The following is a 23,133-nucleotide window of genomic DNA, read 5'->3' as shown; positions in this document are numbered from 1 at the left end:
AAAGGGAAGCAAGTAACCTTCACATAGTCAGTACACAACACATAATATTATTCATAGTAAAATTATTATACAAATATTTGGGTGATCTGATGTAACCAGAACACACTAAAATAACCGAATATATATATATATATATATATATATATATATATATATATATATATATATATATATATATATATATATATATATATATATATATATATATATATATTAATATTTGTTGATGATGTCATTGACATAAAAACGATGATCAAGTCCTTAGATAGAGATATCTCCAAGGAGGACTACAACCTGAGGATAAACAACAACAAGGTAAAAATTCTGCCGACAAACCCAGATGCATACAGAAAACTCACCAAGCTACTTAGGACCTTGAACGCCAACTTCCACACTTATCAACTCAAACTCGAAAAACCTCTCCGAGTGGTTCTACGCAATATCCACCACTCAGCAAACATAGATGAACTCAAATTCGAAATCTTAAAACACGGTCACGAAGTTATCAACGTTAGTAACATAAGTCATAGAGTCTCGAAAGACCCGCTATCCTTATTTTTCATAGACTTAAAACAAAAACCTAACAACAAAGAAATTTACAAAATCAGTCGGCTATTGCACGCAATAGTAAAATTCGAACCACCGCTTGTTAGAAAAGAGATAGTGCAATGTAAAAGGTGCCAAAGGTACGGTCACACGCAAAAATACTGCAACCATACCTTCCGCTGTGTTAAATGTGCAGGCACTCACTCCACTGACCAGTGCGCTAAATCACCGGAAACCCCAGCGAAATGCATCCACCGTCAAGGTGACCATCCTGCAAACTATAAAGGCTGCTCAGCCTATAAAACTCTATACACAAACAGGTACCCTAAACTCAGAGCAAAAGAGGTAACCAACCAAACACTCAGCCCGCCGAAATTCACGACTACCCCAATCCCCTCAACCAAAAAAACACCCAGTCCTACCAAATTCACCACCTCAACCTCCTATGCCCAAGCAGTACAAGGCATCCAAAATAACCCGAAGAGCCAAAGGAATCTTCCCCAAAACAGTGTCCCCAACCCACCTAACACAGACAACTTCTCTAGGCTTGAAAAGCTAATAGAGAAACAATCAGAGCAAATAAATATCTTGCTATAGCGACAGATATAGCAAAAGAGTCAACAAACACCGAAACCCCCTAATCACTGGACTACTTGATACGACGGACCAGATCCGCAGCCTGAAGAGACACTACCCCCTAGACCTAAACGATAGATTCAATTGGTTATTCAAATTAAGTAATATTTACTTATTTATAATACTTACGTACAAATTATACTTATCTATAATAAGTATTAACTTATTACAAATAATTAGCCATGTTACTGCGCCACGCCAGAAAAATTACTGAAAATTCTCAACGCGAGAATTGATTGTAATTTTAATAAATATTAAAAAAAATCTGGTTTTTAGAGAGCTCCTTGGGTTTATTAGGCGCACTTAAAAACGTGGAGCAAGCGGGTACGCACCAATTAGGAAAAACCGAATAGCTTTCTAATAAAACAAGCTGGTTTTCCCATGAGCAAGGTCACTCACGAACCATGATGGTAGGAGGCTTCCTACTCATCCCTTCAAGCAGCAGCGTGGATCATAACCAATCGACATCGCGGATCGTTACCCTCACTTTTCCTAACGAAAAGTGTGAACAACGAATCCGTGTCCCTTGTGCAAAGGAGCACGCCCATATCGAATTTTCTTCCGTATTAACATAAGAGCGACAAGTCAGTACAAAAATCTAGCGCCTAATCTAAATCTACGTATAAGCACAACGCTAGAGGAGTCTAACTCACATCAACTATCCAAGTCGGTTCTCGGGAATATCGAACATTCACCACCTCTATTAAGCATCCTCTAGTGCTGCGTCCACTAACATACTAAATTCAATTATAAGCGCCTTGCTCTAGTGTGCATATCTATCTTAGCTTCGTACGACAAGTTGTTATCTACGATTTATACCTATTCAACAGTGTAACTTAAGTGTTGGAAATATATATATAATTCTGTGAATCACAGTGTTATACTAACTGTTACGACCGTTCGCGGAGAGACGCGATCGCGAGGAAAACGCGTCAGCAAGAGGCGTAAATTCTCGCTACGATTCGGTGAATCGACGCCGCGAAGTAGTCGTTCCCCTGTTTCGGTTAGGATAACAGAGGTGGTTGATATGAATATGACACAGTAGTAAGTTATATTTCACCGTTTATTCCACAACTTATAACGAGGATAGTTACACTGGTGCGTATGTACGAGATGAGTGAGTGACTGATGTACGGGTGTGTATACCCGCTCGAAGGATGTTGACCGTTCGAAGGATGTAAAAACAGTACTGTTGGGAGACGATGCTGTCTCGGAGGAGAGCTAAGGATGGGACCATCGGATTTGTTCGTGACGATGTTATTTAGGAGAGTAAGGGAATAAGCTTCGTTTTTAATTGGTTAAACGAAGGGTCTTAACCGCCCTCGAGAGAAAGTGGTTAGTGGGAGGAAAGTTGCAGCGTACATGACAAAAACTAACTTTCCCTTTTTCGCCGTGGTAGACAATAGTCTTTAGATATTCTTCCGAACCAGATGTTTGTTTCGTTTGAAGGACCTTTTCTAGGAAATCTATGAAATTTATGGAAGGTCCTTGAAACTATGGAGGATACGCTGGGAGTATTCGAAGACATCTGGTTGCCATATTGCCTGCGGTGTGTGGCCTCGGCTAGGTAGAGTGTTACGCGACGTAACACTAACCGAATCACCCCTATTATCTTAACCGAAATCGATCTATTCGCGGTGTCGATTCTTGCAATCGTAATGGGAATTTAAGACTCCTGTTGACGCGTATTTTGGCGACCGCGTCTCCCCGCGATAGGTCGAAAATACACATTCCCTTTGTCATTACGAATGTCGAATAACATACGAATGAGAGACGGCACATTTTAACGGTTTCTATCCTTTTGCATATCATCATATGGAGGGTTTCTAACCTCATACGCCTTATTTTATAGAATTTTCCAAAGTCTACATTTGTCAATTTATCTGAAAAATCATTATATATCTTTCTATATGCGAAATACCTGTTTTCCGTACCTCCGTGTCTCTTATTATCAATTTTTTTTAATTTTTATTTAATATTTCACATTCACAATTTGTCCAATTTGGACATTTGGCAGAGTTTTTTAGCTGTTTGATTATCATGTGGGTGGATACCCCCAACGGGGTACCATCTTCGTGTTTGTTAGAATATATCCTTTATGAGATCTGCTGGGTGTTTCCATTTTAGTGTTCTTTCTATGCTTGTATTAATCGTTTCCGCTGCCAGCCGGTTCGGGTGCGTTGTTATTCTTTCTCTGTACCTTCTTGCGCATCTGCTAATCTCTTCCTTGACCGTTGGTATTCCAAGGTCTTTCCATATGTCCTCGTTTCTAACGTACCATGGGGCGTTTACTATTGTTCAAAGAATTTTAGCTTGGATTGTCTCTATTTTGCTTATATGGCTCATTGCTGCTGTTCCCCATAGTGGTATTCCGTACGTCCAGATTGGTTTTATGATCGTTTTGTATATTTATAATTTGTTTTCTATGCTTAGTTTGAATTTTCGACTTGTTAACCAATACATTTGTCTCCTTGCTATCTGTATTTTGTCTATTATTGATTTAATATGCTGTTTCCATGTGAATCGTGTATCTAAGTGGAGTCCTAGGTATTTGACTTGCCTTGTTTGTATTATGTGCGTGCCGTTTAGTGTAATGTTTGGTGGTATCTGTTTTCGCAGTGTGAATATAACGTGGTTGCATTTATCGGGGTTTGCTTTAATTTGTTTATCTTGAAACCACTTTTCTATTTTTGTGATATGTTCTTGTAGTAATGAGACTGCTGTTACAGGGTTAATGTGCCTGACTAGTACAGCTGTGTCGTCCGCGAATGTCAGTATTTTGCTACTGGTAGTTGCTGGTATGTTGGCCGTGTATAGTGTGTATAGAATTGGCCCTAAGACGCTTCCTTGCGGAACCCCTGCCTTGATGTCTTTAACTTCAGAGTATGTGTCTCTAATTTTTACTACGAAGGTTCTGCTGCTTAACTAAGATTTTATTAAATGGTATATCTACTCCGGGAATTGTTTTCTGATTGATTGAAGTAGGTTTTCGTGGTTTATTCTGTCAAATGCTTTCCCGATGTCCATAAAGAGGGCTGTGCAGTATTGTTTGTTTTCTAATGCTAGTATTATTTCATTAGTGAGTCTGTGCATTTGCTCCATCATGGAGTGTTTGTTTCTGAATCCGAATTGATGATCTGGTATTAATTTTTCCTTCTCTATTATTGCTTTTAAGTGAGCGTAAATTATTTTTTCTAGTATTTTGGAAAACACGGGAAGTAGTGACATTGGTCTGTAAGATGCTGTTTGGTGTGGGTTTTTGCCTGGTTTAGGTAACATTATGATCTGTGCTAGTTTCCATAGTTCAGGATAGTATTGAATTCTTAATATTGCATTGTAAATTATTGTGATTAGTCGTATCGCTTTTGGAGGAAGGTTTTTCAAGATTTTACCATTGATTAGGTCGATTCCTGGTGCTTTATTGTTTTTTGTTTTCTTGATTATGTTTCTAGTTTCTTGTGCTGTTGTTTTAGGTATGGTATAGTGTTTGTCAGTTGAGGTACTAGTGGTTAACGCATCCTCGTCGGTATGACAGTTGTGGTTGCTGTTATTGATATTATGTGGTGTAAATGTGTTGCTTAGGTGGTTAGAAAATTCTTCAGCTTGTTCTTCGTTGCTTCTTGCCCATGTATTATCTGCTTTTCTGATTGCTGGGACTAGTTTTATTGACTTCTTTATTTCTTTTTTTTTTTTTTGTGTGTGTCTTTCCATAGGGAGTTCTCGTGTGCAGATAGTGACTCTATGAATTTTGTGAACTCGTTATTGTGTTCTTTCATTTTGTTTTTTATTTCCTTTGCAGGTTTATTTAGGTGTTTTTTGTTTTCTTTTGATGTATGTTTTTGCCATTTTGCTTTCGCTTTTCTTTTTTCTCTGATTTCTTCGAGGATGTCTAGTGGAACTGTTTTTGTTTGTCTGTTGGTTGTTTCAGGTATAGTGGTTGCCCTTGCTGCTTCTTGGATAGTTTCTGTAAATGTTGTTACTACTTGTTCGATGTGTTCAGGTGTTTTCAATGGGATATTGCAGTTGATTTTGCTCTCAATTATTTCTTTAAATGTCTGCCATTTGGTGGTTTTATTGCATAGTGTCTCTGAATTGTTATAAAGTATTGGTTTGTTTCTGTATGTAATAATTATGGGTGCATGATCGGAGATAAGCTCGAGGCTGGGTGCTATATTTAGTTTACTTGCATTTAGTCCCTTTGTAACTGCAAAATAAAGTAGGTCAGGTATTTTGCTCAGGTCCGTCGGCCAGTATGTCGGTCTTCTTGTGGATAATATGTTGAGATTATTGTTTCTAACGTATTGTTCCAGGGTTCTACCTCGAGGTGTAGTGATTCTTGATCCCCATAGTGTGTGCTTTGAATTGTAGTCTCCCGCTGCGATAAACTTGTCACCTAAGTGTTGAAAGTACTTGAGGTGATATGTCGAGATAGGGTCGGAAGGAAAACTCAGATTTATTCAACGATAAATGTTTATTCATTGAAATGTCAATGAGTACACTTGACGCAGGACTCGCGACTATATTCGGTTCGCGAATGCGCGGTTACAAGTTAGAGCTCGGATAGCTATGATTCGAGATGCGCTACGAGTGCGGACAATGATTGCACGAGATGTCGAGAGCTTAGGTAATTATTCGACTCGAACCGTGTAAGTGTAACGATCGTTGTGTGTTGACTCGCTGTAATAGACTGAATTTCCGTCGCGATGCTGCTGCGAAGGAAGACTCGTTGGGACGTGTTTAAGGATGCGAGGGCATCGGATTCGTTGAGAAAAGCTTTGGTTCGGGAAGTGAGGGAAATGTACGCTAATGTTTATTGGCTAATTCGTGTTGGTCGTTGGAAAAGGATGCTAGCTGCCCTTGAGAGGGTGTTGCTAGCGGGAAGCATCGTACGTGAGAGATAGCGGATTTCTCGTGTGTCCCCGTGGTAGGTGGTCGATTTCGAGACTGATAAACAAATACTGTTTGTCTCTTTGGAGGACCTTAGCTAAAATAAATTCTAAGATTTATAACGGTCCTTAGGATAGCTGGAAATATTCGGCACGAATGTATCGACACCTGGCAATCATCTTATCCGCAGGTGTAGGGTCTTTGTGTCGTGCGTCACGCGACGTAAACTGTTGGGAAGTTTACTGTCATGTGCCGCCACGTACTCTTCCCACATTATGTGATGTAATTTTGTGTCGCGGTGGTACATATACTGCTGGCAACTGTAAATGGTTGCTGCTAGTTTGTGCAGTAAAGGTGGTTGCTTGTATATGTTCCGTACTAAGTTGGTTGTGTAAGTGATGTGTAATGTCGTTTCTTATTATTACTGCGGTCCCTCCGTGTGCTTTTCCTGAGGAATGCTTAGTATCATATATGGTGTAGTACGGTATTTTTAAATAGTTTTATATAGTGAACTGTGTTTCTGAAACAAGTAGTATATCGATATTATTGTTATACAGGAATGTTTTGGTTTCTAGGGCCCTTTTCTCTAGGCCGTTATAGTTCCAGGCTGCTATTTTAAGCGTGCCCATTTTTATTTTTTGCTTAGCATGTTAGTAAGTAATTGTAGCATGACTGTTATTTGCTGTGTTTGCTGTCTGAGGAGTTCGTTTTGGTCGCTTATCATTTTTGTGAGTATTTCGGTGTTTTTTATGGAATGTTTTATTAACTCATTGATTTCTGTAGCGTCGTTGCTGTGGTAGTTCTGTTCTTGATTGTCTAAGGGTGAAGACCGGTTGACTACTTGCGCGTAGCTTCGGTTTCTAGCGGTGTTGTTGTTAGTGTGGTTATTGTTCCTTGCGTGCTGTGTTTTTGGTGTTGACGTAGGTTCTGTGTTGTCCTGTTGCGTGTGGAGATTGTTGCGTGTCCTGTTACGAAGCGGCGGAAAAAGTTTGCCTTAAAGTTGCTTTCTTACTAGACAGCCTTTGTAACTCGCTGGGTGATTTCCACCGCAATTGTAACATTTTACGTCGTTTATTTTTTCCGCGTGTGGGTAGTTCATTGTTAGGTGCTTTCCTGCGCATTTAACACACACCGGGTTTCTGTCGCAGTAATTTTTTGTGTGTCCATATTGCTGACACCGTATGCATTGCGGTATGTCTTTTTTGTGTCTGGGTGGCTCGACTGTAATTATTGTGTTTAGAACTTTTTTAATTTCGAAAATTTCCTTGTTATTATTTTTAGGTTTCAGTTCAATTAAAAATAGCGGTAATGATTGTTTAGTATCAAATCTGGTTATATTATTTATTGTTCTTACCTGATGTCCGATTTTGGCTAATTCCTCGCATATGTTACTTGTCTTTGGGTGTAATCCTCTGATTATTGCTTCGTAGCTTTTATCAGTTTTGAGTTGGTAAGTATGATACCCAGCGTCTTTTTCTTTTAGTGCTTCTTGTCACTTTCCTAAAAATTTCTGGGGTTTGTACTTTTACCTGATCCAATTTAAGTTGTTTAATGGTGTAATTTTCTTTTCCTGCCGTGCTGTTTAGCAGATCAATGAGGGGGTCTATTATTTTAACATCTATGTAGATTGGTGGTGGTTTAGGAATGTGTGTTATTGGTTTTTCAGCTGGGTCTGAATCCATCTCTTCTGGCAGAGAGCTGAAGGAGTTTTTTGGAGGAATTTCCTGTAACTATTGTTGCCTTTCTGTTTCTATAGCCCCCCCCCCCCCCTAGCATTTGTATTTGAAGTTATTTTTCGTTTTTTTGCTGGGAGTTACAGTCTTCCAGCTTTCGTTCTGATGTGGTAGATCATTGTTGATATTATTCTTTTCGCCATTATTTTGTGTAATTTCCATTTCTATTTCATTTATAATTGAGCAATCCTGAACTTCGCTTGTTGGTTTAGTTGTGTTTGTTTTATCTGCAGCTCTGTTTATAGAATATGTTTCGCCTTTATTTAGAATTTTTATTGGTGGTATTTTTTGCATGTTTTCCATCATTTAGCGATTGGTTCTATTACGCGTCACTTTGTTTTCCCACTTGTCGCACTTACGGAATCACTGATTCACACGACCGTATAGCTCGATTGCTCGGGCACAACTGACTTCTTATCAATGACATCCAGCTTCTCGCGGGTTTCAAAGGCGTACATTTCCCTTCTAATGACCTTGCGGATCATTTCGGGTAAGAAAATGTAAATTTCGAACGCCTGGGGTGGCCGCCTGTCCTCCTTCATCTTCGCCTGTGGAAGGAGAAGTCGTAGATAACGACTTCTGAGGATTTCAACGCAAGGACAAGAAAGGGTGGTTAGTTACGAAGCGAGGAAAGAGCGAAGCCAACTTGTAAAATAAATGGTACAGAAAAAACGAAACTGCTCGAATGAGAAATTCTGTATGGGAATATGGAAGAAAACGATGCAGGGGATTACAAGGGGATCGGCAAGAAGGACAGTTGAGTAACCGATTATATAATAATACAGCCAATGATAAAACACCAAGTTAGAAGCATCAGAACTAAGGATATAATAGAATCAGACCACTTACCGATGAGGGTGGAGAAAAGTAATACAACCAGCTCGAATATTCAAAGTGAAGAGCAGTGTAAAAAAGGAAAGGTATGAATACCAGAAGGGATAGACTACACTTCGTAAACGAGGAAACAAGCGAAATGATGGAAGAAATAATACGAACATAAAAGAGGCGACACTGAAAAGAGTAACAAAGATTAAGAGAATAAAAGTAGGTTTGGAGAAGTAGTGGCAAACAGAAAATGGAAACAAGGAAAGAGAGAAAGCACTGTTCTGGATTTGTACTTATTTTCCACTGACTAGCAGAAAAATTTTATGAAACTACTAGTGGAAGAAGAACGAAGCAGGCAGAAATAAGGGAATGCAGGAATGAGAGGGAACAGGTAGCAAGGAGATACCATAAATGAATAGGAAGTAAGAAGCCAGACAAAGAAATTAAAGAAAGGAAAGGTGATAGGAACAGATGACACGGCAAATGTGATAAATATGCAGTATATGAGGTATAGTTGCATGGTGGTAGAAAAGCACTAACAGGAATTACAGAGTTGATGAATGAGGGATTACTAGAATGATGAAAAGAAAGTATTATTCGCCCTACATTTGAACCAGGAAACGGAGACAGTACAAAGAATTACGCAGTGATAACATCACTAAGTAAGGCATACAAGATATATGCGATGGCTCTTGAAAAAAGATGAAATACAAAACTGGGACAGAAGAAAATTATGCCAGAGATGCAAGCAGACTCTAGACGCGGAAGAATATTTTTGTCCTGAATTATGTGATAAGTAGAGAAATTGAGAAGAGAGAGGAAAAGCTGTAGACGTTCTCACCGACCTTACAGCGACTTTCGAAAAAGGAAAAGATTTAATGTTAAACGCGAAAAAATCAGAAGTATTGATAGTCACGAAAAAAAGAAGCTAAAGGAAAAGAAGAGAAGGAAATTAGGTCGATGGAGTAAAACTAGAGGAAAAAGTAGAAGAATTTAAGTATTTAGAATACATTCTGCCAAAAAATAAAAAAAAAAAAAGAAAAAATTCAGAGACCCAAGAAAGACACTTGAGTGAGATGGCAAAGAAGGCCGTGATAGCCATGAAACAGACATGGGGAATAGGGGGAAGATGTATAAAAATAGCCAGTAAAAAAAATAATGATTTTCGGCAATTGGTGAAAAGCTTCACGTAACAGAAATATGGGAATGGGATGAATCGGAAGAGTTAGAAAAATTATACACGAAAAACGTAAATAGGGTCTTAAGGAAAGATTTTAACACGTCCTCGCACGTAGTGATGGAAGAAAATAAAGTGGACAAGTTAAGAATCGCAGCGGGCAGAAAAGACGTAAGGTACTAAGAAAAATGAAAGTCAAGCGATGCAAATAATATAATCCCCAAATGCAGGCAAGAGAAAAGGTGAAAATGGAAAGAGGAAAGTGAACGATATTATAAAGAAGAGGACATAAACGGGAGAGAATTAAGCCCTAGTACCGGTGCACAGGGCAGGGCAAAGACAGACACAATATAAAAGAATAATAAAAGAAACGAAAAGTACAAGGGATTAAGGGAGGGAAGCAGAGCACAGTGTCGAAAGAAGAATGTAGAAGAAAGGATGAAGTGGTGACAGCGGGATTCAGATGCGGTAATATAGAAAGAATCAATAACTTTTGGATAAAATTAAAGGAGAAGAACCTGTGTGGTACTAGATTGTTACTAGATTGTTGGGACGAACGGATGAAACGATACAACACCTTATAAAAAGATGCAGGAATAAGGATGGCCATGCGTGGACAAGAGCAAGGAAAGAAATGTGACGAGCATTTTGAATATTTTAGCATATTTAAAATATCATCTATTTTAATATCGTACGAAAATTACAATGATTAAGTAAAAAAAGCTATAGTAATGTATATGCATCCCGATTTTGACGACACAAGTAGGTTACATATCGGGATTCTGCGCAACTTTGCATGAGCTTCAACAGAATTTTTTGTTTCTTGTAGAATTGCCTTGTTGACGAATAGCGTGTGCTTCACCTCGAATTTAGGTCGATCGAGCGGAAGCAAGGAAGGGGATTAATATCGTATAAGGTATTTTGTTTCTTATACATATTTATATGGTGAGAAAAATTTTTGCTGGACTATATGAAATAAGCATTTTGGAACTGTTTCCCCTCGTCCTTTCCACAGTCTAATTAGCACCATAGGCTATCAAAGAACATCACCCGTGCCGTACAGCGTTTTGGAGGAATGTCTTTGCGTCTTATGTATTTTTTATCTAAGAGCCTGACTGCATTTTGAATAAACATCTTTTGCGCGTGTTACATAATATTTCCGATGAACATCTTTTACACGTTATATATTTTACGTAACTTGACCTGTCCTGTTCCTTCGTATATTTGATTCCTTTCGAAAAAAAAAAAAAAAAAAAAAAAAAAAAAAAATGGTAGAAGGGCAAGAGGAAGGAATTTACTACAACAAAATTGTTCTAATTTTTTATATTTTATTAGTGTGAAAAAAAGAACATTGATATTTACATATTTAACTTATATTCTTTTTAAGAAATTGTAGAGAAGAAATAAAAGGCATTTAGAAAGAAATAAAAGAAATTTATATAAAATAATTCTTTTTATTTTTGAAATTCTATACGCGAATAGTATAAAATTTATAAACGATAAAACAGACTTTAAGTTAATAGCTGAAGTTAGCAGTTCGCGATCTGTCTGGAAGCGTTCTTCGAAAGAGTTCTCATTTCACGTTTCTTGGATGTACAACATGTACAGTCCTACGTATCTGCTTTTTGCACAATTTCAGCGAATTTCACGTATTTATCGTATCGTATAGAACACTTTCGAATTGCTGTGGGAATATATGATTCATACAATACTCAAATTTACATATCGTATTCATAACACATTCAGTAACAAATATAGATGTAATATCGTCCGAAATTTTTTTAACTTTTATTTAATCCTGATAAAAGGATCTCCAATTTTATGATACTGGCAAATCCTACACACCAACCCTCGGCTGACTCGTTGATTGCATCTAATCGTTGAACATGGTTTTTCGATCGCATCAGTTCTTTCTACATGTACATGTTGAAATTCAGATATCAACTATTGGTGATAGAGTGCCGCCACTCCAATCATGGTCAATGACATGACCCACGGAGTACGGTATTTTTGACTCAGACTCATCGGGATCACATTCCCGTACTGCCATCGAATCCCCATTTCCGCACCCAATCTGATCGGTTCGAAGTGGGAGTCAGTTCAGATTAGAGAAAAGAGAAAGAACGAGCAGCGGCAGACGCAGATCTCGAGGGGTTATTAACCCGCGAAGACGCCCCCCTCCTTTACTCGGGAAAGGTGGACTCTTACGCTCGCATTGCCTTCCTGAAATATCCAATATTACTCCGTTACCCATTACCAAGTCAGTGTTTACCAGGCCCACCGACTTGGACGAGGAATTGGCATTTGACACAGGTGGGCGTGAGGAGTGCAATGCCACACCAGCACCTTAGAGACCCAAATGTTAATAAAGACCTAGGCGATTACTAAGGTCTATCCTTTCATGCATTCTTTCTTTCTAATTTTTAGATACTCGAACGTATTTTGTTTGCATTTATATTATCTTTGATTGAAAGGGAAGCAAGTAACCTTCACATAGTCAGTACACAACACATAATATTATTCATAGTAAAATTATTATACAAATATTTGGGTGATCTGATGTAACCAGAACACACTAAAATAACCGAATATATATATATATATATATATATATATATATATATATATATATATATATATATATATTAATATTTGTTGATGATGTCATTGACATAAAAACGATGATCAAGTCCTTAGATAGAGATATCTCCAAGGAGGACTACAACCTGAGGATAAACAACAACAAGGTAAAAATTCTGCCGACAAACCCAGATGCATACAGAAAACTCACCAAGCTACTTAGGACCTTGAACGCCAACTTCCACACTTATCAACTCAAACTCGAAAAACCTCTCCGAGTGGTTCTACGCAATATCCACCACTCAGCAAACATAGATGAACTCAAATTCGAAATCTTAAAACACGGTCACGAAGTTATCAACGTTAGTAACATAAGTCATAGAGTCTCGAAAGACCCGCTATCCTTATTTTTCATAGACTTAAAACAAAAACCTAACAACAAAGAAATTTACAAAATCAGTCGGCTATTGCACGCAATAGTAAAATTCGAACCACCGCTTGTTAGAAAAGAGATAGTGCAATGTAAAAGGTGCCAAAGGTACGGTCACACGCAAAAATACTGCAACCATACCTTCCGCTGTGTTAAATGTGCAGGCACTCACTCCACTGACCAGTGCGCTAAATCACCGGAAACCCCAGCGAAATGCATCCACCGTCAAGGTGACCATCCTGCAAACTATAAAGGCTGCTCAGCCTATAAAACTCTATACACAAACAGGTACCCTAAACTCAGAGCAAAAGAGGTAACCAACCAAACACTCAGCCCGCCGAAATTCACGACTACCCCAATCCCCTCAACCAAAAAAACACCCAGTCCTACCAAATTCACCACCTCAACCTCCTATGCCCAAGCAGTACAAGGCATCCAAAATAACCCGAAGAGCCAAAGGAATCTTCCCCAAAACAGTGTCCCCAACCCACCTAACACAGACAACTTCTCTAGGCTTGAAAAGCTAATAGAGAAACAATCAGAGCAAATAAATATCTTGCTATAGCGACAGATATAGCAAAAGAGTCAACAAACACCGAAACCCCCTAATCACTGGACTACTTGATACGACGGACCAGATCCGCAGCCTGAAGAGACACTACCCCCTAGACCTAAACGATAGATTCAATTGGTTATTCAAATTAAGTAATATTTACTTATTTATAATACTTACGTACAAATTATACTTATCTATAATAAGTATTAACTTATTACAAATAATTAGCCATGTTACTGCGCCACGCCAGAAAAATTACTGAAAATTCTCAACGCGAGAATTGATTGTAATTTTAATAAATATTAAAAAAAATCTGGTTTTTAGAGAGCTCCTTGGGTTTATTAGGCGCACTTAAAAACGTGGAGCAAGCGGGTACGCACCAATTAGGAAAAACCGAATAGCTTTCTAATAAAACAAGCTGGTTTTCCCATGAGCAAGGTCACTCACGAACCATGATGGTAGGAGGCTTCCTACTCATCCCTTCAAGCAGCAGCGTGGATCATAACCAATCGACATCGCGGATCGTTACCCTCACTTTTCCTAACGAAAAGTGTGAACAACGAATCCGTGTCCCTTGTGCAAAGGAGCACGCCCATATCGAATTTTCTTCCGTATTAACATAAGAGCGACAAGTCAGTACAAAAATCTAGCGCCTAATCTAAATCTACGTATAAGCACAACGCTAGAGGAGTCTAACTCACATCAACTATCCAAGTCGGTTCTCGGGAATATCGAACATTCACCACCTCTATTAAGCATCCTCTAGTGCTGCGTCCACTAACATACTAAATTCAATTATAAGCGCCTTGCTCTAGTGTGCATATCTATCTTAGCTTCGTACGACAAGTTGTTATCTACGATTTATACCTATTCAACAGTGTAACTTAAGTGTTGGAAATATATATATAATTCTGTGAATCACAGTGTTATACTAACTGTTACGACCGTTCGCGGAGAGACGCGATCGCGAGGAAAACGCGTCAGCAAGAGGCGTAAATTCTCGCTACGATTCGGTGAATCGACGCCGCGAAGTAGTCGTTCCCCTGTTTCGGTTAGGATAACAGAGGTGGTTGATATGAATATGACACAGTAGTAAGTTATATTTCACCGTTTATTCCACAACTTATAACGAGGATAGTTACACTGGTGCGTATGTACGAGATGAGTGAGTGACTGATGTACGGGTGTGTATACCCGCTCGAAGGATGTTGACCGTTCGAAGGATGTAAAAACAGTACTGTTGGGAGACGATGCTGTCTCGGAGGAGAGCTAAGGATGGGACCATCGGATTTGTTCGTGACGATGTTATTTAGGAGAGTAAGGGAATAAGCTTCGTTTTTAATTGGTTAAACGAAGGGTCTTAACCGCCCTCGAGAGAAAGTGGTTAGTGGGAGGAAAGTTGCAGCGTACATGACAAAAACTAACTTTCCCTTTTTCGCCGTGGTAGACAATAGTCTTTAGATATTCTTCCGAACCAGATGTTTGTTTCGTTTGAAGGACCTTTTCTAGGAAATCTATGAAATTTATGGAAGGTCCTTGAAACTATGGAGGATACGCTGGGAGTATTCGAAGACATCTGGTTGCCATATTGCCTGCGGTGTGTGGCCTCGGCTAGGTAGAGTGTTACGCGACGTAACACTAACCGAATCACCCCTATTATCTTAACCGAAATCGATCTATTCGCGGTGTCGATTCTTGCAATCGTAATGGGAATTTAAGACTCCTGTTGACGCGTATTTTGGCGACCGCGTCTCCCCGCGATAGGTCGAAAATACACATTCCCTTTGTCATTACGAATGTCGAATAACATACGAATGAGAGACGGCACATTTTAACGGTTTCTATCCTTTTGCATATCATCATATGGAGGGTTTCTAACCTCATACGCCTTATTTTATAGAATTTTCCAAAGTCTACATTTGTCAATTTATCTGAAAAATCATTATATATCTTTCTATATGCGAAATACCTGTTTTCCGTACCTCCGTGTCTCTTATTATCAATTTTTTTTAATTTTTATTTAATATTTCACATTCACAATTTGTCCAATTTGGACATTTGGCAGAGTTTTTTAGCTGTTTGATTATCATGTGGGTGGATACCCCCAACGGGGTACCATCTTCGTGTTTGTTAGAATATATCCTTTATGAGATCTGCTGGGTGTTTCCATTTTAGTGTTCTTTCTATGCTTGTATTAATCGTTTCCGCTGCCAGCCGGTTCGGGTGCGTTGTTATTCTTTCTCTGTACCTTCTTGCGCATCTGCTAATCTCTTCCTTGACCGTTGGTATTCCAAGGTCTTTCCATATGTCCTCGTTTCTAACGTACCATGGGGCGTTTACTATTGTTCAAAGAATTTTAGCTTGGATTGTCTCTATTTTGCTTATATGGCTCATTGCTGCTGTTCCCCATAGTGGTATTCCGTACGTCCAGATTGGTTTTATGATCGTTTTGTATATTTATAATTTGTTTTCTATGCTTAGTTTGAATTTTCGACTTGTTAACCAATACATTTGTCTCCTTGCTATCTGTATTTTGTCTATTATTGATTTAATATGCTGTTTCCATGTGAATCGTGTATCTAAGTGGAGTCCTAGGTATTTGACTTGCCTTGTTTGTATTATGTGCGTGCCGTTTAGTGTAATGTTTGGTGGTATCTGTTTTCGCAGTGTGAATATAACGTGGTTGCATTTATCGGGGTTTGCTTTAATTTGTTTATCTTGAAACCACTTTTCTATTTTTGTGATATGTTCTTGTAGTAATGAGACTGCTGTTACAGGGTTAATGTGCCTGACTAGTACAGCTGTGTCGTCCGCGAATGTCAGTATTTTGCTACTGGTAGTTGCTGGTATGTTGGCCGTGTATAGTGTGTATAGAATTGGCCCTAAGACGCTTCCTTGCGGAACCCCTGCCTTGATGTCTTTAACTTCAGAGTATGTGTCTCTAATTTTTACTACGAAGGTTCTGCTGCTTAACTAAGATTTTATTAAATGGTATATCTACTCCGGGAATTGTTTTCTGATTGATTGAAGTAGGTTTTCGTGGTTTATTCTGTCAAATGCTTTCCCGATGTCCATAAAGAGGGCTGTGCAGTATTGTTTGTTTTCTAATGCTAGTATTATTTCATTAGTGAGTCTGTGCATTTGCTCCATCGTGGAGTGTTTGTTTCTGAATCCGAATTGATGATCTGGTATTAATTTTTCCTTCTCTATTATTGCTTTTAAGTGAGCGTAAATTATTTTTTCTAGTATTTTGGAAAACACGGGAAGTAGTGACATTGGTCTGTAAGATGCTGTTTGGTGTGGGTTTTTGCCTGGTTTAGGTAACATTATGATCTGTGCTAGTTTCCATAGTTCAGGATAGTATTGAATTCTTAATATTGCATTGTAAATTATTGTGATTAGTCGTATCGCTTTTGGAGGAAGGTTTTTCAAGATTTTACCATTGATTAGGTCGATTCCTGGTGCTTTATTGTTTTTTGTTTTCTTGATTATGTTTCTAGTTTCTTGTGCTGTTGTTTTAGGTATGGTATAGTGTTTGTCAGTTGAGGTACTAGTGGTTAACGCATCCTCGTCGGTATGACAGTTGTGGTTGCTGTTATTGATATTATGTGGTGTAAATGTGTTGCTTAGGTGGTTAGAAAATTCTTCAGCTTGTTCTTCGTTGCTTCTTGCCCATGTATTATCTGCTTTTCTGATTGCTGGGACTAGTTTTATTGACTTCTTTATTTCTTTTTTTTTTTTTTGTGTGTGTCTTTCCATAGGGAGTTCTCGTGTGCAGATAGTGACTCTATGAATTTTGTGAACTCGTTATTGTGTTCTTTCATTTTGTTTTTTATTTCCTTTGCAGGTTTATTTAGGTGTTTTTTGTTTTCTTTTGATGTATGTTTTTGCCATTTTGCTTTCGCTTTTCTTTTTTCTCTGATTTCTTCGAGGATGTCTAGTGGAACTGTTTTTGTTTGTCTGTTGGTTGTTTCAGGTATAGTGGTTGCCCTTGCTGCTTCTTGGATAGTTTCTGTAAATGTTGTTACTACTTGTTCGATGTGTTCAGGTGTTTTCAATGGGATATTGCAGTTGATTTTGCTCTCAATTATTTCTTTAAATGTCTGCCATTTGGTGGTTTTATTGCATAGTGTCTCTGAATTGTTATAAAGTATTGGTTTGTTTCTGTATGTAATAATTATGGGTGCATGATCGGAGATAAGCTCGAGGCTGAGTGCTATATTTAGTTTACTTGCATTTAGTCCCTTTGTAACTGCAAAATAAAGTAGGTCAGGTATTTTGCTCAGGTCCGTCGGCCAGTATGTCGGTCTTCTTGTGGATAATATGTTGAGATTATTGTTTCTAACGTATTGTTCCAGGGTTCTACCTCGAGGTGTAGTGATTCTTGATCCCCATAGTGTGTGCTTTGAATTGTAGTCTCCCGCTGCGATAAACTTGTCACCTAAGTGTTGAAAGTACTTGAGGTGATATGTCGAGATAGGGTCGGAAGGAAAACTCAGATTTATTCAACGATAAATGTTTATTCATTGAAATGTCAATGAGTACACTTGACGCAGGACTCGCGACTATATTCGGTTCGCGAATGCGCGGTTACAAGTTAGAGCTCGGATAGCTATGATTCGAGATGCGCTACGAGTGCGGACAATGATTGCACGAGATGTCGAGAGCTTAGGTAATTATTCGACTCGAACCGTGTAAGTGTAACGATCGTTGTGTGTTGACTCGCTGTAATAGACTGAATTTCCGTCGCGATGCTGCTGCGAAGGAAGACTCGTTGGGACGTGTTTAAGGATGCGAGGGCATCGGATTCGTTGAGAAAAGCTTTGGTTCGGGAAGTGAGGGAAATGTACGCTAATGTTTATTGGCTAATTCGTGTTGGTCGTTGGAAAAGGATGCTAGCTGCCCTTGAGAGGGTGTTGCTAGCGGGAAGCATCGTACGTGAGAGATAGCGGATTTCTCGTGTGTCCCCGTGGTAGGTGGTCGATTTCGAGACTGATAAACAAATACTGTTTGTCTCTTTGGAGGACCTTAGCTAAAATAAATTCTAAGATTTATAACGGTCCTTAGGATAGCTGGAAATATTCGGCACGAATGTATCGACACCTGGCAATCATCTTATCCGCAGGTGTAGGGTCTTTGTGTCGTGCGTCACGCGACGTAAACTGTTGGGAAGTTTACTGTCATGTGCCGCCACGTACTCTTCCCACATTATGTGATGTAATTTTGTGTCGCGGTGGTACATATACTGCTGGCAACTGTAAATGGTTGCTGCTAGTTTGTGCAGTAAAGGTGGTTGCTTGTATATGTTCCGTACTAAGTTGGTTGTGTAAGTGATGTGTAATGTCGTTTCTTATTATTACTGCGGTCCCTCCGTGTGCTTTTCCTGAGGAATGCTTAGTATCATATATGGTGTAGTACGGTATTTTTAAATAGTTTTATATAGTGAACTGTGTTTCTGAAACAAGTAGTATATCGATATTATTGTTATACAGGAATGTTTTGGTTTCTAGGGCCCTTTTCTCTAGGCCGTTATAGTTCCAGGCTGCTATTTTAAGCGTGCCCATTTTTATTTTTTGCTTAGCATGTTAGTAAGTAATTGTAGCATGACTGTTATTTGCTGTGTTTGCTGTCTGAGGAGTTCGTTTTGGTCGCTTATCATTTTTGTGAGTATTTCGGTGTTTTTTATGGAATGTTTTATTAACTCATTGATTTCTGTAGCGTCGTTGCTGTGGTAGTTCTGTTCTTGATTGTCTAAGGGTGAAGACCGGTTGACTACTTGCGCGTAGCTTCGGTTTCTAGCGGTGTTGTTGTTAGTGTGGTTATTGTTCCTTGCGTGCTGTGTTTTTGGTGTTGACGTAGGTTCTGTGTTGTCCTGTTGCGTGTGGAGATTGTTGCGTGTCCTGTTACGAAGCGGCGGAAAAAGTTTGCCTTAAAGTTGCTTTCTTACTAGACAGCCTTTGTAACTCGCTGGGTGATTTCCACCGCAATTGTAACATTTTACGTCGTTTATTTTTTCCGCGTGTGGGTAGTTCATTGTTAGGTGCTTTCCTGCGCATTTAACACACACCGGGTTTCTGTCGCAGTAATTTTTTGTGTGTCCATATTGCTGACACCGTATGCATTGCGGTATGTCTTTTTTGTGTCTGGGTGGCTCGACTGTAATTATTGTGTTTAGAACTTTTTTAATTTCGAAAATTTCCTTGTTATTATTTTTAGGTTTCAGTTCAATTAAAAATAGCGGTAATGATTGTTTAGTATCAAATCTGGTTATATTATTTATTGTTCTTACCTGATGTCCGATTTTGGCTAATTCCTCGCATATGTTACTTGTCTTTGGGTGTAATCCTCTGATTATTGCTTCGTAGCTTTTATCAGTTTTGAGTTGGTAAGTATGATACCCAGCGTCTTTTTCTTTTAGTGCTTCTTGTCACTTTCCTAAAAATTTCTGGGGTTTGTACTTTTACCTGATCCAATTTAAGTTGTTTAATGGTGTAATTTTCTTTTCCTGCCGTGCTGTTTAGCAGATCAATGAGGGGGTCTATTATTTTAACATCTATGTAGATTGGTGGTGGTTTAGGAATGTGTGTTATTGGTTTTTCAGCTGGGTCTGAATCCATCTCTTCTGGCAGAGAGCTGAAGGAGTTTTTTGGAGGAATTTCCTGTAACTATTGTTGCCTTTCTGTTTCTATAGCCCCCCCCCCCCTAGCATTTGTATTTGAAGTTATTTTTCGTTTTTTTGCTGGGAGTTACAGTCTTCCAGCTTTCGTTCTGATGTGGTAGATCATTGTTGATATTATTCTTTTCGCCATTATTTTGTGTAATTTCCATTTCTATTTCATTTATAATTGAGCAATCCTGAACTTCGCTTGTTGGTTTAGTTGTGTTTGTTTTATCTGCAGCTCTGTTTATAGAATATGTTTCGCCTTTATTTAGAATTTTTATTGGTGGTATTTTTTGCATGTTTTCCATCATTTAGCGATTGGTTCTATTACGCGTCACTTTGTTTTCCCACTTGTCGCACTTACGGAATCACTGATTCACACGACCGTATAGCTCGATTGCTCGGGCACAACTGACTTCTTATCAATGACATCCAGCTTCTCGCGGGTTTCAAAGGCGTACATTTCCCTTCTAATGACCTTGCGGATCATTTCGGGTAAGAAAATGTAAATTTCGAACGCCTGGGGTGGCCGCCTGTCCTCCTTCATCTTCGCCTGTGGAAGGAGAAGTCGTAGATAACGACTTCTGAGGATTTCAACGCAAGGACAAGAAAGGGTGGTTAGTTACGAAGCGAGGAAAGAGCGAAGCCAACTTGTAAAATAAATGGTACAGAAAAAACGAAACTGCTCGAATGAGAAATTCTGTATGGGAATATGGAAGAAAACGATGCAGGGGATTACAAGGGGATCGGCAAGAAGGACAGTTGAGTAACCGATTATATAATAATACAGCCAATGATAAAACACCAAGTTAGAAGCATCAGAACTAAGGATATAATAGAATCAGACCACTTACCGATGAGGGTGGAGAAAAGTAATACAACCAGCTCGAATATTCAAAGTGAAGAGCAGTGTAAAAAAGGAAAAGTATGAATACCAGAAGGGATAGACTACACTTCGTAAACGAGGAAACAAGCGAAATGATGGAAGAAATAATACGAACATAAAAGAGGCGACACTGAAAAGAGTAACAAAGATTAAGAGAATAAAAGTAGGTTTGGAGAAGTAGTGGCAAACAGAAAATGGAAACAAGGAAAGAGAGAAAGCACTGTTCTGGATTTGTACTTATTTTCCACTGACTAGCAGAAAAATTTTATGAAACTACTAGTGGAAGAAGAACGAAGCAGGCAGAAATAAGGGAATGCAGGAATGAGAGGGAACAGGTAGCAAGGAGATACCATAAATGAATAGGAAGTAAGAAGCCAGACAAAGAAATTAAAGAAAAGAAAGGTGATAGGAACAGATGACACGGCAAATGTGATAAATATGCAGTATATGAGGTATAGTTGCATGGTGGTAGAAAAGCACTAACAGGAATTACAGAGTTGATGAATGAGGGATTACTAGAATGATGAAAAGAAAGTATTATTCGCCCTACATTTGAACCAGGAAACGGAGACAGTACAAAGAATTACGCAGTGATAACATCACTAAGTAAGGCATACAAGATATATGCGATGGCTCTTGAAAAAAGATGAAATACAAAACTGGGACAGAAGAAAATTATGCCAGAGATGCAAGCAGACTCTAGACGCGGAAGAATATTTTTGTCCTGAATTATGTGATAAGTAGAGAAATTGAGAAGAGAGAGGAAAAGCTGTAGACGTTCTCACCGACCTTACAGCGACTTTCGAAAAAGGAAAAGATTTAATGTTAAACGCGAAAAAATCAGAAGTATTGATAGTCACGAAAAAAAGAAGCTAAAGGAAAAGAAGAGAAGGAAATTAGGTCGATGGAGTAAAACTAGAGGAAAAAGTAGAAGAATTTAAGTATTTAGAATACATTCTGCCAAAAAATAAAAAAAAAAAAAGAAAAAATTCAGAGACCCAAGAAAGACACTTGAGTGAGATGGCAAAGAAGGCCGTGATAGCCATGAAACAGACATGGGGAATAGGGGGAAGATGTATAAAAATAGCCAGTAAAAAAAATAATGATTTTCGGCAATTGGTGAAAAGCTTCACGTAACAGAAATATGGGAATGGGATGAATCGGAAGAGTTAGAAAAATTATACACGAAAAACGTAAATAGGGTCTTAAGGAAAGATTTTAACACGTCCTCGCACGTAGTGATGGAAGAAAATAAAGTGGACAAGTTAAGAATCGCAGCGGGCAGAAAAGACGTAAGGTACTAAGAAAAATGAAAGTCAAGCGATGCAAATAATATAATCCCCAAATGCAGGCAAGAGAAAAGGTGAAAATGGAAAGAGGAAAGTGAACGATATTATAAAGAAGAGGACATAAACGGGAGAGAATTAAGCCCTAGTACCGGTGCACAGGGCAGGGCAAAGACAGACACAATATAAAAGAATAATAAAAGAAACGAAAAGTACAAGGGATTAAGGGAGGGAAGCAGAGCACAGTGTCGAAAGAAGAATGTAGAAGAAAGGATGAAGTGGTGACAGCGGGATTCAGATGCGGTAATATAGAAAGAATCAATAACTTTTGGATAAAATTAAAGGAGAAGAACCTGTGTGGTACTAGATTGTTACTAGATTGTTGGGACGAACGGATGAAACGATACAACACCTTATAAAAAGATGCAGGAATAAGGATGGCCATGCGTGGACAAGAGCAAGGAAAGAAATGTGACGAGCATTTTGAATATTTTAGCATATTTAAAATATCATCTATTTTAATATCGTACGAAAATTACAATGATTAAGTAAAAAAAGCTATAGTAATGTATATGCATCCCGATTTTGACGACACAAGTAGGTTACATATCGGGATTCTGCGCAACTTTGCATGAGCTTCAACAGAATTTTTTGTTTCTTGTAGAATTGCCTTGTTGACGAATAGCGTGTGCTTCACCTCGAATTTAGGTCGATCGAGCGGAAGCAAGGAAGGGGATTAATATCGTATAAGGTATTTTGTTTCTTATACATATTTATATGGTGAGAAAAATTTTTGCTGGACTATATGAAATAAGCATTTTGGAACTGTTTCCCCTCGTCCTTTCCACAGTCTAATTAGCACCATAGGCTATCAAAGAACATCACCCGTGCCGTACAGCGTTTTGGAGGAATGTCTTTGCGTCTTATGTA

General features: G+C 38.6%; 1 protein-coding gene and 1 long non-coding RNA gene across 2 annotated transcripts in view; one reads left to right on the top strand and one right to left on the bottom strand.

Moving 5' to 3' along the window:
• Positions 1 to 23,133, bottom strand: part of LOC126874980 (putative fatty acyl-CoA reductase CG5065) — a 672,215-nt gene that overhangs the window by 68,560 nt on the left and 580,522 nt on the right. The gene's annotated exons all lie outside the window — the stretch shown is intronic.
• LOC126875038 (uncharacterized) overlaps positions 3,332 to 23,133 on the top strand; it is a 139,063-nt gene continuing 119,261 nt past the window's right edge. Inside the window, exon 1 of the long non-coding RNA XR_007693221.1 lies at positions 3,332 to 3,429. This is a non-coding gene — a long non-coding RNA (uncharacterized LOC126875038). The remainder of the gene's footprint in view (positions 3,430 to 23,133) is intronic.

Source organism: Bombus huntii, chromosome 17 (assembly GCF_024542735.1).
Source record: "Bombus huntii isolate Logan2020A chromosome 17, iyBomHunt1.1, whole genome shotgun sequence".
Lineage (NCBI taxonomy): Eukaryota > Metazoa > Arthropoda > Insecta > Hymenoptera > Apidae > Bombus > Bombus huntii.
Note: the sequence above shows the minus strand (reverse complement) of the source record. Positions and strands in the feature narration are given on the sequence as shown.